Source organism: Hemitrygon akajei, chromosome 20 (genome assembly GCF_048418815.1).
Source record: "Hemitrygon akajei chromosome 20, sHemAka1.3, whole genome shotgun sequence".
Lineage (NCBI taxonomy): Eukaryota > Metazoa > Chordata > Chondrichthyes > Myliobatiformes > Dasyatidae > Hemitrygon > Hemitrygon akajei.
The window spans coordinates 44,478,829-44,497,595 of NC_133143.1; the positions used below are offsets into that span (position 1 = coordinate 44,478,829).

An 18,767-nucleotide genomic window follows, 5' to 3' on the forward strand; every position below is an offset into this window, starting at 1 on the left:
AAAAGTATGGCATCAAGACTAATGGTGATAGGAACTGGTGTTTTGTGAACAAATGTAGTTTATCAGAGCATTGAGACTGAAAATGCAAAGCTCAATGTAAATTTATTATCATGTACTTTGTGTGTGTGTGTGTGTATGTAATATATATATATCTCACCCTGAGATTTGTTTCCTTGAGTATATGCACAGGGAATCCAAGAAACACTATAGAATCAATTAAGGACCCCACCCAACAAGACAAACAATGAGCAAAAGACAACAAATGATGCAAATACAAAAAAAAAACAAATAAGCACTAAATATTGAGAACATGAGCTGAAGAGTCCTTGAAATTGAATCCCTAGGTTGTGGGAACATTTTAATAATGAGGCAAGTGTAGATGAATGAAATTATCCCTATTGGTTCAAGAGCCTGATGTTTGAGAATAATAACTGCTCCTGAACCTAGTTATGAGAGTCCTGAGGCTCCTGTACCTTTTCTCTGATGGCTACAGTGAGAAGAGAGTATGGCCTGGGTGGTATGGGTCCATGATGATGGATGTTGCTTTCCTGTGACAGCATTCCTTGTAGATGCGCTCAATGGTAGGGAGGGTTTTAACCATGTAAGACTGGGCTGTACCATTACTTTTTGTAGGATTTTCCATTTAAGGTCATTCATTGGTGCTTCCATACCAGGCAATGATGCAAATTGTGAATATCTTCTCCACCACACATCAATAGAAGTTTGTCAAAGTTTTAGATGTCATGCTAAATCTTTGTAAATTTCTAAAGAAGTAGAGGCACTGCTGTGCTTTCTTTGTAAAAACACTTACGTGCTGGACCCAGGACAGGTCCTCTGAAATGATAACATGAGAAATTCAAAGTTACTGACCATCTCCATCGCTGATCCTCCCTAATAAGGACTGGCTCATGAACCCCTGGTTTCCTCCTCCTGAAGTCAATAGTCAGCTCTTGGATTTTGCTGACATTCAGTCAGAAGTTGTTGTGGCAAGACTCAGACAAATTTTCAGTCTCCCTCCTATATTCATGCTTCATCATCACCTTTAATTTGGCCTGTGGCAGAGGTGTCATCAGCCAACCTGAATATAGCACTGGATTTGTAGTTAGTCACACAGACACAAGTTTAAAGAGAGTAGAGAAGGGGACTATGCACATAGCCTTGTGGTGCACTTGTGCTGATAGGGATTATGGAGATGTTGCAGCCAACATCCTAAAACTTATTCATTCATTTTGAGGGAATGTTAAAATTGAATGCTGTGCTGTAGTCAACAAACATAATCCAGATGTATAGTATACATCTTTGCTGTACAGATATTCCAGGAATGACGAAGAGCCAATGGAATGGCATCTGCTATGGGCCCTGTTGTGACTGTAGGCAAATTGGAGTGGATCTGACAGGAGTTGATATGTTTCATCAGCAACCTCTCACAGCACTTCATCATAGTGGATGCAAGTGCTCCTGGACGATAGCCATTGAGCACATTATTACATTATCACTTTATTCTTAGCCATGGGTGTAACTGAAGCCTACATAAAGCACTGTAGGTGAAGTTTGTCTGTAGCACATTGCACCAAAGACTTGGGGAAGTACACAAAAGAAAAAAATTCCTAGACCAAACAACTTTCCCACTGAACAGTCAGGAATCGAATTTTACTACAGATGCAAAGATGAAAGCAAATCTACGCTACTCAGAGTCAAGTTCCAATTAAACAACATTTTTCTTTCCGTATTTGTGCAAATGAATTTCAGGAAACTAGCTACAAGTCTTGCAGGGCATCCCAAATTAATTCTAGAGAATATCTGAAGCCCACGAGAAGTGGATGAATTACTGATACTGGAGCTTAAAGTCCAAGGGTACACGTTGTATCAAAAGGACAGGCAGGAATGCAGAGGGGCGGAGTTGTGTTATTGAAATCAAATCAATAGAAAGTGGTGACACGGGGTCAGGAAGTGTTGATTCTTTGTGGGTAGAGCTAAGGAACTGCAAAAGTAAAAAGACCCGGATAAGAGTTGTATGCAGACCACCAAACAGCAATAAGGATGTGGTCTAGAAATTACAATGGAGACAGAGGATACCAAAAGATTCTTCAGATACATAGAGTATAAAAGAGAGGCAAGAGTGGATATCAGACCACAGGAAAATGATGCTGAAGAGGTAATAATGGGGTATAAGGAAATGGAGGACCAATTGAGAAAGTGATTTGTATCAATCTTCACTGTGGAAGATCCTATCAGTATAATGGAAGTCCCAGGTGTCAGGGGTCATGAAGTGTGTGAAGTTACCATTACTAGAAAGAAGGTTCTTGGGAAACTGAAAGATATGAAGATAGATAAGTGACCAGAATCAGATGGTATACACACCAGGGTTCTGAAAATGGTGACTGAAGAGACTGGGAAGGCATAAGTAATGAACTTTCCAAGAATCAATAGATTCTGTAATGCTTCTGGAAGAATGGAAAATTGGAAATGACTTTCCACTCTTCAAGAAGAGGGAGAGGCTGAAGAAAGAAAACTGTAGGCCAGTAGTCTGACTTCAGTGGTTGGGAAGATATTGGGGTCAATTATCAGCATGAGACCTCAGGGTACTTGGAGGTACATGGTAAAATAGGCCATAGTCAACGTGGTTTCCTCAAGGAAAAATCTTGTCTGACAAACCTGATGGAATTCTTTTAAGATGTAACAAGCAGGATAGACAAAGGAGAATTGGTGGATGTTGTGTCCTTGGATTTTCAGAAGGCCTTTGACTAGATGCCACAGACGAGGCTGATTAACAAGCTATTACAGCGAAGATTCTAGCATGGATAAAACAGTGGTTGATTGGCAGCGGGCAAAGAGTGGGAATAAAGAGAGCCTTTCCTGGTTGGCTGCCGATGACTATTGGTGTTCCACGGGGTTCTGTGTTGGGACTGATTCTTTTTTTGTATTATGTCAATAATTTAGATGATGGAATTGATGGCTTTTTTTGCAAATGTTGCAGAAGATATGAAGACAGGTGAAGGGGCAGGTAATTTTGAGGAGCTAAAGTGGCTTCAGAAGGACAGACTGATTAGGAGAATGGACAAAGAAATGGCTGATTGGATATACTGTTGGGAAGAGTCTGGTCATTCACTTTGGTAGAGGAAATGAAAGTGTTGACTATTTTCTAAATAGAGAGAAAATTTAAAAAAAAACTGAGGTGCAAAGAGATTTGGGAAACCTTATATAGGATTCCCTAAAGGTTAACTTGCAGTTGAGTCTGTGGTGAGGAAGGCAAATGCAATGTTCGCATTAATTTCAAGAGGACTGGAATATACAAACAAGGATGTAATATTAAAACTTGGTAAAGCACTGCTGAGGCCTCACTTGGAGTATTGTGAGCCTGATATATTTAAGGTTCTTTTCAGATGACACACATGTACACAATGATATACAAAAAATTCATGCTGATATTTATTTACAAAAAATAAAAGAAAAATTAATTTAACATGTACAACTTTTAATGATAATGTAAATTTGCTGCAACCCATTTCTTGAGTTAATTTTGGAAACCCAAATGATGTAATTAACGTATCATCCATCCCTGGACGCACTAGCAGTGTCCTTTGCTGATTCTCTACAATTACGCTTTGAGCTGAGGAGCAGATTCAAATTCAGACTTCTTCACTGTGCTCTTGGCTCTCTAGCATTGAGATTAAGTGGCCTATGTGGAACCTTTCTGAATTAATTATCAATGCTTACAAGAGAAACGCTTGGAATACTATTATGCCACACTCTTTTTAACACTTCGTTCCTCATCACCACTCATCTGGTGGTCTCAGCATGTGTTATGGTATTTGCTTTGTTTCAAATGCCTTTCTTTCACCTTCCCTTCCAGCTTCAGCTGAACAAGACTCAAACTACAAACGTATTTCCGAAGTCTTCTGTATAAAGACATTTCTACAAAAAAAAAACATGCCCTCTTGAGAAGTATTCATTTGAAAAGCAACTCAAGAGCAAATTTTGAATTGATACATTAATGTATGATCTGATTGTTTCTTCACTGCTTCTTTCCCACCACTCAGTTTTCTATTCAAGGCTAGATGATGAAGAGATATACAAGCATGACTGATTTTATTTCACTTTATCAATTGTCAAAGCAGAAGTGAATAAAGCTGTGAACCATTATCCAATATCATCTCCTCAGAAAGAAACCTCACAAAAATAGAATGGAATGCATGGTGGGCGACTATGTATGATTTAAGTAATTCAATGTTCAATTGCTGTCCTATAAAACCAGCAGTCTATATGGACTAACAGTTATAGCTTCATTGGGCACTTCCACAGGTGAAGTGATGCCATTGTTGCCTATGATCTTCTGTTTTGGCCAAATTCTCATTCTCTATTCTTGAGATTCTTATCTGTGAAGCGCAATGTTCACATTAAACAACTCAGCCACACTTTACATAGAGACTGTTGACAGTCATAACCAGGTGCAGCAAATTGTCAAGTTCAGCAAGATTTTTACACATGACTTTTCATGATTGAATACTATACTGTGTTCCAGATTTGATCATTTGATTGATATTCTCTGTTATCGATGATTCTTTTTTAAACTTGTTGAAAACATCAAGAAAGCTATTTGAGTCAGGCACACACAAAGAAGAATCCTGAAAAATAAGCTCTTAAAATCTACTTCAAAATACAAAAGATTCTTCACTCAAAGGTTTAGTATTTCCGTATTCCTTTTGAAAAAAAATCCAGGAATACGTATTAAAACATTTTTCTCAGTACCGTAGTTTTAACCTGAGCTTTTGTAGAGGAGCAGCTGGAATTTTTCCTTAATGTGCTAGTCAATAATTATCTCTCAACTAACATCAAATGAGAATACATGGGCATTATCTAATTATTATCATATCACAAAAGTTATTCTCTAAGAATGCTTATTTCATCTCTTCTCAACATATCTCTCCAATTCACCTTTGACTGTGCTCACTGCTCACATGGTTCACATTCTTATCACTCTCTGGATAAAGAAATTCCTTCTGCTTTCCCTCTTGAATCCTTCATGACTCAGATTGATTATTTATTTATTGAGCTACAGTGCAGAATAAGTCCTTCCAGCTCTTCAAGCCCCGCCACACAGCAATCCCCTGATTTAACCCTTCCTAATCATGGGACAATGTACAATGGCCAATCAATCAGTACATCTTTGGACTGTGGGAGGAAACCGGAACTCCCAGAGGAAAACCATGCAGTCACAAGGAGAACGTACAACCCCTTACAGGCAGGTATGTGAATCGCATCTGGTTTGCTTTTCCCACAAATTAGGACACTCTTCTCAACATCAGCTGTATCAAAACCTTTCAAAATGCTATCGAGATTCCTGAGGTTTCATGTAAGCTACATATTTCGACAGAAAGGACTTGCAAGTTTTTTCCCTGATGACTAGAACTTTACCTTTCTGGAATAAAGCTTATAATTTTTTTTTAACTCTCCCAATCTGCTATTTTCATATCTTGTTTTTAACCAAATCACTTATTTTTGATTTATGTGTTTTTGTTCAAAATTCCCTTGTTCAACTACTCTATTTTTACTTGATTTTCCATGTCATGTGTAGCATCTTTATTTTTCTTCAATATTGTACTTCACATTTCCCTTCGACAAACTTTATCACAATTATTGATCCAGTTGTACTATCACATTGCTCCATAGATTATGCTCATACGAGAGGCAAGAGGCTGAATTCCCCATACATAATATGGAATGAAAAGCTATTCTTGTCACTATAATCCAATCACTGCAAAGAGAGTATGTTTGCAATCTTGCCTCATTTGGATCATACAGATACTTTCAGAGTAATTGGTCCTCAATGTCATTGAAAACTGTTAATTACACTTATGAGACAGCAAAAATTAGAGGGGAAATGGACTAGAGAAAGAATAAGCCCATTTATTTCCCAAAAGTATTTTAACTCTTCTTCTGTGCTACAGAAACAGATGTAAAATGCTAACTATCAATAGTGCAAGTAAGAGGATCAACTGTTCGATTAACTTATTTACTGCTCCAGTTTACGGACACTTGGACAACAAATTACCCAACATCTGTACTTTTTATAAACTGGTGCCCTTATGTTACTCCAATGAATGTAACAGGCATGGATACCATTGAGAACACAAAAAAGATCAGTAACACTTGTCCAACAACTATCCCTGGCGCACGTGATTGGATATCAAAGGCATTACATTCTACGTGAGGAAAAAGTACGTCAACTGTACCAGTGATGATCGCCTCCCTGAAGCTCTAAACAAATTTTATGCACACTTCAAGCCATGCAACACTACACCCCCACCAAAGCTACCCCCTCCCAGGTGAGTAGCCACTGTCTCTCCCAGCAGCAGACGTGAGAAGGACTCTGCAGAGAGTCAAACCCTGCAAGGTGGCAGGCCAGACATCATTTCAGGCTGGATTCTCATGGGAGCGGGAACACCAGCTCACTGACGTCTTCAGACGTCTTCAACAGTTCACTCATCCAGTCTATTGAACCTACACATGCTTCAAATCAGCTATAGTACAATTAATGCACTAAAAGAACTCTACAACTTCAGAACTAAATGACTACTGCCTGGTGGCACTGACATCAATCATTATGAATTGCTTTGAATGGCTGGAAATGGCATATATTAATAACTCCATTCCTGCCACAATGGACACTCACCAATATGCTTACTGACAGAACCACTCTACAAGTGACATGGCATCTGACACACACCTGGTCCCGACATACCTAGAAAACAAGGACACATGTCAGAATGCTTTTCTGGATTTCAGCTCGCCATTCAATACTATTGTTCCAAAAACCTTGGTGAACAAACTCCTTACCCCTCGGTCTAAATACACAACTGCAGTGCAAACAGTCTGCATGTTGCTCGGCAGCCGCTTACCAAGGTTACTTTGGCCATTAAAGATCAGTTTCAAGATCTGAGTTTTTTTTAAATTATCATTCTTTAGTTCAAAGTGTAAAGGAGAACAAAATGATTGTGACTCTGGGTCAGATGCAGCATAATAAAACACAATAAGCATAAAGAACACAATAACGTAACAAAAACAATAAATATGAATATAAAGCAATCCTATAATCCTATAAAACACTTATATACTGTACATTGACTAGTTGAATGTACATAAAGAGATGTTAGGTGATGTGTACGTAGAGGTGGTGGGGTGGGTTAATGTGTGTCGATGTTAATCAGCCTGATGACTTTGGAGAAATAATCTGTTTTTGAGTCTAGTGGTCCTGACATGGGTGCTGCATAGCCTCTTCCATAATGGGACAAACAATCTAGAAATGGTGGAGGTGGGGGGGTCTTGACATTGCTGGCACTTTGCTGTACTGAATACATATCCTTGATGGCGGACAGACTGGTGCCAGTGGTGTGGCAATGGGTCTAACTAGCTGTATTTTTTATTGCACATTCAATTTTCATTAAACTTGCTGAGGTGCAGAAATTCTCTAACAAACAACTTTGTTTTGCCTCCTTGATTAAGTTTCCTTTGTCACTACTAAAGACCATAGATATGCTATGCTTAAGTTTGCTGAATCCATTCTGCATGAATCAGTTTCCTTTAATTATATCATCCAGATATTTCAGCCAACATGATTCTCTCTACCTGTAGTTGCATTAACCACAAGTAATTAAATATATTTGTGACACCAAATGCATTATTTAGTGTCTGTCAATAGTTAGCTTCACCAGCTGAATTAAACAGATGTAACTGGAGAGAGAGACCTTGGCTACTGGCCTTTCAATAACTACTGATAGTCAATGGCAGTAAAACTGAACATATAGTGCTCGTGGTATTGCAAGTTCATGAATAGCACTACATAAATACAGGTCTTTATTCTCATTACAATATACAACAACTTGCCAGGAATAATTGAAATTGTTATTTGCGCATTACGGTTAAATTCACAATTTTCCACTGTCAGTACAAACATCTTGTCTCAGGAGTGATCCTGAAACTTTAACTGAATGCCTAACTTTTTATGGTACACTAATTCCCCAGCTCGTAAACAATAAAACTTGCAAATGTCTCACAGACCCAAGTGATCAATCACAATCAGGTTTATTATCACCGGCATGTGACATGAAACGTGTTAACTTAGCAGCAGCAGTTTAATGCAATACATAATCGAGAATAGAGAAAAAAAATCATAAATAAACTAAAAATCATAATAATAAATATGTAAATTATTTACGTATATACAATAAATTGGAAAAAAACTTGCAAAATCAGAAATACTGTATATTTTAAAAAAAAGTGAGGTAGTGTCCAGAGATTCAATGTCCATTTAGGAATTGGATGGCATCAGGGAAGAAGCTGTTCCTGAATACTACTACCGGTACTTTGTTCTTATTGGGATAAGCTGTTCCTGGTAACAGTGAGAAAAGGGCATGCCCTGGGTGCTGGAGGTCCTTAATAATGGATGCTGCCTTTCTGAGACATCGCTTCCTAAAGATGTCCTGGGTACTTTGTAGGCTTGTTCACAAGATGCAGCTGACTAGATTTACAACCTTCTGCAGCATCTTTCAGTCCTGTGCAGTAGCCCCTCCATACCAGACAGTGATGCAGCCTGTCAGAATGCTCTCCATGGTACATCAATGGAAGTTTTTGAGTATATATGTTGACATGCCAAATCTCTTCAAACTCCTAATAAAGTATTGCCGCTGTCTTGCCTTCTTTATGACTACATCAATATGTTGGGACTAGGTTAGATCCTCAGAGATCTTGACACCCAGGAACTTGAAGCTGCTCACTCTCTCCACTTTTGATCCCTCTATGAGGATTGATACGTGTCCCTTTGTCTTAACCCTCACTGAAGTCCACAATCAGCTCTTCCGTCTTACTGACGTTGAGTGCCAGGTTGTTGCTGCACCACCACTCCACTAGTTGGCATATCTCATTCTGTACGCCTTCACCTGAGACTCTACCAACAATGGTTGTATCGATGGTATTTGAGCTATGCCGAGCCACACAGTCATATGTATATAGAGAGTAGAGCAGTGGGCTAAGCACACACCTGAGGTGCACCAGTGTTAATCGCCAGCAAGGAGGATATGTTGTCATCAATCCACATAGAATGTGGTCTTCCATTTAGGAAGTCAAGGAACCTATTGCAGAGGGAGGTACAGAGGCCCAGGTTCTGTAACTTCTCAATCAGGATTGTGGGAATGATGGGAATGGGGGAATCAACCCCCAACAAGAGTGCCACAGCATAAAGGTTACATTACAGGCTCATATCCAAAGAGCTGAACCATTGATCTGGAGAGCAAATCCCTGAATGGAGATGAAGAACACAAATCTAAGCAAGAAAATTTTGAAAAGTAAGTTGGTATGAGTCATGGTGACCAGGAAATTATACTGTTCTCATAAAAATAGGACTCATACTCTAGTTAAGAGCTTCTAGTGTGCATGGAAAGTGATCCTCACAGGAAAATGAGAAAAGAAGAGGATATCAGATGTGCGTGTGTGTGTATGGATTGGGCAAATTCCTTCTCAACCTTTGACTAGCACTCAGCAACTAAAGCAGATATTGGTTAGTCTATAATTCATCTACAATTGTCCACTAAATTTCTGGAGACACTACTACTTTGTTCTTATTGGGATAAGCTGTGGGTGTGTTTGTTTCCTCTCCATCTTAACAGATATTCAATTTGTTGAACAATTGATTGTTTTACTGTACCCTCTGCTCCACTTTTATCTCATTGACCAATACTGTTGTCAATGGACAGAGGGTCGAAAATCTGAGCATGGAGTACTGTTTCAATAAACTCCAAATTCCTGGGCCAGACCATATTCAACTAAACACTTGCAGATGAGATCCACTCACAGATGAAATAGTACTTGGCATCTAATGCAAGATCAAACAGCAGTTCTGGAGAGGAACTGCATCCATTACCCCTCAGTTCCCATCTGACCTCCAGTCTCCAATCTTTCTCCTCTCTGACTCTAGTTTTGGATTAGCATGGTATTCCATTGCACATTCTGCAAAAGGTTAAGTGAGAGTGGAAATTCAACAGTATTCTGGCCTCAGGTATTAATAATGGAAAAGAATCAATATGTTCACTTCACAATGACCATGTAGGATAACCCTTTATAAACTCGAGACCAAACTTTTTGTCTAAAATGAAGTCAAGAGTGAAACTAAAGATATTATTGAGAATTCAGATAATGTGAAAAGAAGGATCAACCAACAAATTGTCGTCAGTTAAGATAAAAATTGAAGAATCATTGCACACATTTATTTGCTTGGTGAAAGATGATTACAAAAGCAGCTAAATAACAGACAGGTCCTTATTAAATGGTAATGGTAGTATTTTTGTTTGATACTAGAGGTAGCTTTTGTGTGGGTTCAAAAAGAGGGGCACAGATGTCCTTCCTATTTCTTTAATAATGACTGTCACTTTGAATATTGCAGCATTCTTCTGAAGGCACTCATTAAAACGAATATAGAAGTTCATCAGTACTTTATTTTTCCCTTTGATGATTAAGCCGAATTTTCAGAGTATATTTCCAGTCCTGACAAATGTGCTGCAGTAAGGTTACTGCTAGAGTGATCCATCCCTTGACTAAATTTTGGTGAAACAGACACAACAAAATCTAATGGGACAAGACATGTTGATACATTATATGCACAATTAATGGTTTTGAAAAACATTTAATGTGTCTAAAGGAACATTTTTTTGATGGATATAGAATCATGTTAAGATGAATGCTATCTTATTAATTAAACTGACCTAGGGGTATTTCAGATGTATTTGCTCTCCACTCAAAGTGGTGTGAAACCATTTCACATCACGTTCTCTTTAGTGTCATCTCTGTAATTAAGTAGAAACTACAAACTGCAAGATCAAATCATCAGTAAGCATTTCTAATTATTTACATTTCATTTACAGGAAATCAAGCTGTAAGTATTAATTGAAACTTAAAACTTCACAATATTATGCCATCACCACTTTTCAATTGATATCAGGAAGTGACTACCATGAATAGAAAGGAAGCTATGCTAGGAAACCAAAGGCTAGTGCAAAGGTTTAGTTCAGAGTTAAACAAGGGATCTGTCCAGCCCAATATAAGGAAGCAGAATGTAGAAAGTAGAGTCTTAATCTTCAGCTATGTTATCATTTGTTTAATTGATTTATTAATTGCATGTTTATCAACCTCTGATACCCCCTGGGGTTGTGATTAAACCATAATATTCAAAATAGCTTTTAATTAATTTCTGCTAACCATAATATTCAAAATAGCCTTTAATTAATTTCTGTTAACCATATTATTCAAAATAGCTTTTAATTAATTTCTGTTAACCATATTATTCAAAATAGCTTATAATTAGTTTCTGTTTCTCCTGCTCCTGTTTTTGTAATTAGTTAGTCTACAGTTGTCTTTGGATGATGTTGCAACTTGCTGAGCTGACTGATATTCCTAACCTTTAATAAAATCTTAGCAGGATCAATCTAGCTAACTGTGGGCCACCACTCTTATGCAATCAAGCTGCAGGAATGCCCAAGGATTTCAATGAACATGCAGGATATTTTTCTCCAGTTCTGCTGAAAGGTTTCCACCCGAAACGTCGACTGGTACTTTTCCCCATAAATGCTGCCTGGCCTGCTGAGTTCCTCCAGCATTTTGTGTGTGTTGCTCAGATTTACATCATCTGCAGACTTTCTCTTGTTTATGCCGGATATTTGTTTCTTTTGAGAAATGTGCCGGTTAGAAAACTTAGTTCCGAAATGGGTTGCCAATTTACAATGCATTTCCTACAGAGTAGCTGCATCAATAATGTGTCCCAATTAGTGAAAGCACTGCCAAGTCTTCATTTTCTAGATGCCAACCAAGGAGATTCAAGATAAATCAGAAACGTTGGAGAAACTCAAAAGGTCAGATAGCATCTGGGGAAACAGAAACAGTCAAGATAATGTTTCTCTTTCCTCAGAACCAATTTGGGTGATGCAGACTTCTCAACATTTGTTTCAAATTTCTGGCATCTACAGAAACTGCAGAGTTTAATCTTTATCTATTTAGCATATCAGAAGATTCACCAATTTCTCATGCTCTGATGATAGGAACAAACAATGCGGGCACTTGGGGACGAGATTAATTTAAAACTGCCAATAACGTAATGATGAAAGCCTACCAAATAACCCTGGTAGATTGTCAACAAGAATTTTGATTGAGGTTTTCATAATCATTACAGTTTTGGATACAGATAGAAAGTCAGGTCATAGTGCCAACATTAGAATTCAAACATTACAGATTAATGATTAATTTCCAGAAGGCAGAATGATGACAATGCAGAGTGTGTAAGGGAGCCGGAAAATGATCTGGCAGCAAATTTCAAAAGGGAACCAGATATCCAGGAAGGCATCTCATGGGTGAAGTTACATTTCCAGATTAAACTTGAAACAATGCGCAATGTTTGCAAGTTGCCACAAGGCTTATATACTATAACCTCTTATAAAGATAAATCACGTGACATAAGTGACAGTTCACTTCCAGATGAGCTCAAGGCCTTCCATGCTCACTTTTGACCATCAAAACATGGAGAAACCGACACCACCTCTCACACCATCCCCCTCTCCCACCCCCCAACCCCTGATGATCTTCTGATTTCAGTCTCAGGTCGACGTGTGAGCAACATTCAGTAGGGTGAAACCACGAGAAGCATCCAGCCCAGACGGAGTACCTAGTCAAGTACTAAAGACCTGTGCTGGATGAATTAGCTGGAGTCTACATGGAGATCTTCAACATCTTGCTTCAGTATTCTGAGGTATCCTCCTGCTTCAAGTAGTCTTTGATTGTGCCAGTGCCTAAGAAGAACGTGGTAACCACTCCCTCTGACTATCATCCAGTAGCACTTTTATCCATAGTGATGAAGTATCTTGAGAGGTCGGTAATGAAACACATCAACTCCTGCCTGAGAAGCAACATGGATCCATTCCAGTTTGCCTTCTAGAGTAACAGTTCCACAGCAGATGCTATCTCTTTGGCTTTTAACTTAACTCTGGAACATCATCATCTCTTCAACACTAATCAACAAGCTCAAAGACCTTGGCCTCAATACCTTCTTGGCAAATGCTCTTGATTTCCTCACTTGCCCCACGATCTCCATCAGCACAGGTGCACCACAAGGCTGTATGCTTCATCCCATGCTCCGCTCACTTTACATTTATGGCCACGTGGCTAAGCACAGCTCTAATGCCATATTCAAATTTGCTGATGACACCACTGTCATGGGCCAAATCAAAGGTGGTGATTGAAAATATGGGTGAATGGCGCGATAACAACAGCCTCTCACTCAAGGTCAGCAAGACAAAGGAACTGACTATTGACTTCAGGAGAAGGAAACCAGAACTCCATGAGCCAGTCTTCATCAAAGGATCAGAGATGGCAAAGGTCAGCATTTTTAAATTCATTGGTGTTATTATTTCAGAGGACCTGTCCTGGGCCCAGAATGCAAGTGCAAATACAAAGGTGGCACAGCACTGCCTCTACTTCCTTAGGAGTTTGTGAAGATTTGGCATGACATCTAAAACTTTGACAAACTTAGATACATAGTGGAGAGTATATTGACTGGATACATCACAGCCTGGTATGGAAAGACCAATGGCTTTGAATGGGAAATCTTACAAAAAAAAAATAGTGGATAAGACTGTGTCCAACACAGATAAAGCTCTATCCACTAGTGAGGACATCTACATGAAACACTGGTGCAGGAAAGCAGTATCCATCACCAGGAACCCTCCACCACCCAGCACATGCTCCCTTCTCACTGCAGCCATCAGGAGGAAGATACAGGAGCTTTAGGACTCACACCACCAGGTCGAGGAACAATTATTTCCACTCAACCATCAGGCTTTTGAATCATCACTCTTCTTCACTTAACCCATAATTAAAATTTTCCCACAACCTATGGACTTACTTTCAAGGACTCTTCATCTCATGGTCTCTATATTTATTATTTACTTATTGTTATCATTTCTTTCATAGAAACATAGAAAATAGGTGCAGGAGTAGGCCATTTGGCCCTTCGAGCCTGCACCACCATTCAGTATGATCATGGCTGATCATCCAACTCAGAACCCTGTACCTGCTTTCTCTCCATACCCCCTGATCCTTTTAGCCACAAGGGCCATATCTAAATTCCTCTTAAATATAGCCAATGAACCGGCCTCAACTGTTTCCTGTGGGAGAGAATTCCACAGATTCACCACTCTGTGTGTGAAGAAGTTTTTCCTCATCTCGGTCCTAAAAGGCTTCCCCGTTACCCTTAAACTGTGACCCCTCGTTCTGGACATCCCCAACATCGGAAACAATCTTCCTGCATCTAGCCTGTCCAATCCCTTTAGAATTTTATATGTTTCAATAAGATCCCCCCTCAGTCTTCTAAATTCCAGTGAGTATAAGCCGAGTCGATCCAGTCTTTCTTCATATGAAAGTCCTGCCATCCCAGGAATCAATCTGGTGAACCTTCTCTGTACTCCCTCTATGGCAAGAATGTCTTTCCTCAGATTAGGGGACCAAAACTGCACACAATATTCTTGGTGCAGTTTCACCAAGGCCTTGTACAACTGCAGTAAAACCTCCCTGCTCCTATACTCAAATCCTTTTGCTATGAATGCCAACATACCATTTGCCTTTTTCACCGCCTGCTGTACCTGCATGCCCACCTTCAATGATCGGTGTACAATGACACCCAGGTCTCGTTGCATCTCCCCTTTTCCTAATCGGCTACTGTTCAGATAATAATCTGTTTTCCTGTTCTTGCAACCAAAGTGGATAACCTCACATTTATCCACATTAAATTGCATCTGCCATGAATTTTCCTACTCACCTAACCTATCCAAGTCACCCTGCATCCTCTTAGCATCCTCCTCACAGCTAACACCGCCGCCCAGCTTCGTGTCATCCGCAAACTTGGAGATGCTGCATTTAATTTCCTCGTCTAAATCATTAATATATATTGTAAACAACTGGGGTCCCACCACTGAGCCTTGCGGTACCCCACTAGTCACTGCCTGCCATTCTGAAAACGTCCCATTTACTCTTACACTTTGCTTCCTGTCTGCCAACCAATTCTCTATCCACATCAATATCATACCCCCAATACTGTGTGCTTTAAGTTTGCACACTAATCTCCTGTGTGGGACCTTGTCAAAAGCCTTTTGAAACTAAATATACCACATCCACTGGCTCTCCCCTATCAACTCTACTAGTTACATCGTCAAAAAATTCTATAAGATTCGTCAGATATGATTTTCCTTTCACAAATCTATGCTGACTTTGTCCGATGATTTCACCTCTTTCCAAATGTGCTGTTATCACATCTTTGATAACCGACTCTAGCATTTTCCCCACCACTGATGTCAGACTAACAGGTCTATAATTCCCCGATTTCTCTCTCCCTCCTTTTTTAAAAAGTGGGGTTACATTAGCCATGCTCCAAACCTCAAGAACTAATCCAGAATCTAAGGAGTTTTGAAAAATTATCACGAATGAATCCACTATTTCTTGGGCTACTTCCTTAAGCACTCTGGGATGCAGACCATGTGGCCCTAGGGATTTATCTGCCTTTAATCCCTTCAATTTACCCAACACCACTTCTCTACTAACATGCATTTCCCTCAGTTCCTCCATCTCACTAGACTCTCGGTCCCTTACTATTCCGGAAGATTATTTATGTCCTCCTTAGTGAAGACAGAACCAAAGTAGTTATTCAATTGGTCTGCCATGTCTTTGTTCCCTATGATCAATTCACCTGTTTCTGACTGTAAAGGACCTACATTTGTCTTGACCAATCTTTTTCTTTTCACATATCTATAAAAGCTTTTACAGTCAGTTTTTATGTTCTCTGCCAGCTTTCTCTCATAATCTTTTTTCCCTTTCCTAATTAAGCCCTTTGTCCTCCTCTGCTGGTCTCTGAATTTCTCCCAGTCCTCAGGTGTGCCGCTTTTTTTGCTAATTTATATGTTTCTTCTTTGGACTTGATACTATCCCTAATTTCCCTTGTCAGCCACGGGTGCACTACCTTCCCTGGCTTATTCTTTTGCCAAACTGGGATGAACAATTGTTCTAGCTCATCTATGCGATCCTTAAATGCCTGCCCTTGCTATCAACCGTCAACCCTTTAAGTATCATTTGCCAGTCTATCTTAGCTAATTCACGTCTCATACCTTCAAAGTTACCCTTCTTTAAGTTCAGAACCTTTGTTTCTGAATTAACTGTCACTCACCATCTTAATGAAGAATTCCACCATATTATGGTCACTCTTACCCAAGGGGCCTCGCCCGACAAGATTGCTAACTAACCCTTCCTCATTGCTCAATACCCAATCTAGAATGGCCTGCTCTCTAGTTGGTTCCTCGACATGTTGGTTCAGAAAACCATCCCGCATACATTCCAAGAAATCCTCTTCATCAGCACCCTTACCAATTTGGTTCACCCAATCTATATGTAGATTGAGGTCACCCATTATAACTACTGTTCCTTTATTGCACGCATTTCTAATTTCCCATTTAATGCCATCCTCAACCTCACTACTACTGTTAGGTGACCTGTACACAACTCCCACCAGCGTTTTCTGCCTCTTAGTGTTATGCAGCTCTACCCATATCGATTCCACATCCTCCAGGCTAATGTCCTTCCTTTCTATTGCGTTAATCTCCTCTCTAACCAGCAATACTACCCCACCTCCTTTTCTTTCCTGTCTATCCCTCCTGAATATTGAATATCCCTGGATGTTGAGCTCCATCCTTGGTCACCCTGGAGCCATGTCTCTGTGATCCCAACTATATCATATTCATTAATAACTATCTGCACATTCAATTCATCCACCTTGTTACGAATGCTCCTCGCATTGACACACAAAGCCTTCAGGCTTGTTTTTACGACACTCTTAGCCCTTATTCAATTATGTTGAAAAGTGGCTCTTTTTGCTTTTTGCCCTGGATTTGCCTGCCTGCCACTTTTACTTTTCACCTTACTACTTTTTGCTTCTACCCTCATTTTACACCCCTCTGTCTCTCTGCACTTGTTCCCATCCCCCTGCCACATTAGTTTAAAGCCTCCTGAACAGCAGTAGCAAATGCTCCCCCTTGGACATTGGTTCCAGTCCAGCCCAGGTGCAGACCATCCTGTTTATACTGGTCCCACCTCCCCCAGAACTGGTTCCAATGCCCCAGAAATTTGAATCCCTCCCCCTTGCACCATTTTTCAAGCCACATATTCATCTGAAATATCCTCCTATTTCTCCCCTGACTAGCACATGGCACTGGTAGTAATCCAGAGATTATTACCTTCGTGGTCCTACTTTTTAGTTTATCTCCTAAATGCCTAAATTCACCTCGTAGGACCTCATCCCATTTTTTTACCTATATCGTTGGTACCTATGTGCACCACAACCACTAGCTGTTCACCCTCCCATTCCAGAATTTATTTGTTTGAGCTTTTCAAACTGCTTGGTCACCTGACCTCAATTGCCCAATCAGCTGCTTTCTGCTGAGTCTGAGCTATTCAAATCTCGATTGTCTAATCAACCGCTTTCTGCTGAGCTATTCAAATCTTGATTGACGTGATTGCACAGTCCAACTGCCAAAACTGCCAGAATCTCTCGAGTCAAAGCCTCAAATCTCCACTCCTTCACTCGCCCACTCACTCACTGGCCGCTTTCCTTTTGTATTTGCACAGTTTGTTGCCTTTTGCACAGTGGTTAAAAGCCCAAGTTGCTGCAGTCTTTCATTGTTTCTGTTATGGTTATTATTCTATTACAGATTTATTCAGTATGCCTACAAGAAAATTAAACTCAGGGTTGTATATGGTAACATGTATGTACTTTGATAACAAATCAAATACATGGCTGCACAGCGGCTACCACAATGTTTTACAGTACAGGCGACCTGGGTTCAATTCCTGCCACTGCCTGTAAGGAGTTTGTGTTCTTCCTGTGACCACATGGGTTTCCTTGCACAGTCGCAAGACGTACGGTCGGTAGGTTAATTGGTCATTACAAATTGTCTCGTGATTATTTAAGGATTAAATCGGAAGGTTGCCAGGCAGCGTGGCTCAAAGGCCGGAAGGGCATATTCTGTGTCGTATCTCAATAAATTAAAAAAAAAATTACTTTGAACATCTACCTGGAGATAGTTGTTAAATGGGAAAAGGAATTACATAGATATAAGGTAAATAGGACAAGTGAACCCCTCTTTTCAGAATCAGCACCAGCAGAGCAAGCTGTTGAAACATTCAAACACTCTACACAGTCTGCTGGCTGAGATGTGGAGTGGAGCACTGCTGATCCCTGTGGTGGTAGACAGACGGGTAGGAATCCCAGAATGAAGCATTGCCTTTTGGAACAAATACCTTGGTAGTATGCAAGATTCACACCAACCCTACTTGCAGAACAGACAGAACATAAGCACATGACTACAGGAAGCCTAATTAATAAAAGGCTGAATAATTTAGGGGAAATCTATAAATCTACATCTTTCTAAATAACAAAATCTGGATTGACTAGGCTTATACTCACTGGAATTCAGAAGATTGAGGGGTATCTTATTGAAACGTATAAAATTCTAAAGGGATTGGACAGGCTAGATGCAGGAAGATTGTTTCCGATGTTGGGGAAATCCAGAATGAGGGGTCACAGTTTAAGGATAAAGGGGAAGCCTTTTAGGACCGAGATAAAGGGGAAGCCTTTTAGGACCGAGATAAAGGGGAAGCCTTTTAGGACCGAGATGAGGAAAAACTTCTTC

At 39.8% G+C, this 18,767-nt stretch overlaps 1 protein-coding gene across 5 annotated transcripts in view; it reads right to left on the minus strand.

Annotated features, from left to right (window-relative positions):
- The window catches only part of LOC140713762 (cadherin-18), a 638,248-nt gene that overhangs the window by 486,027 nt on the left and 133,454 nt on the right, over positions 1-18,767 (minus strand). For 3 of the 5 annotated variants that reach the window (XM_073024253.1, XM_073024256.1, XM_073024259.1), the window contains exon 2: positions 6,674-6,742. The exons of the other annotated variants lie outside the window; for them this stretch is intronic. The gene's annotated coding sequence lies outside the window, so the exon portion shown is untranslated. The remainder of the gene's footprint in view (positions 1-6,673; positions 6,743-18,767) is intronic. 5 annotated transcript variants of the gene reach the window in all.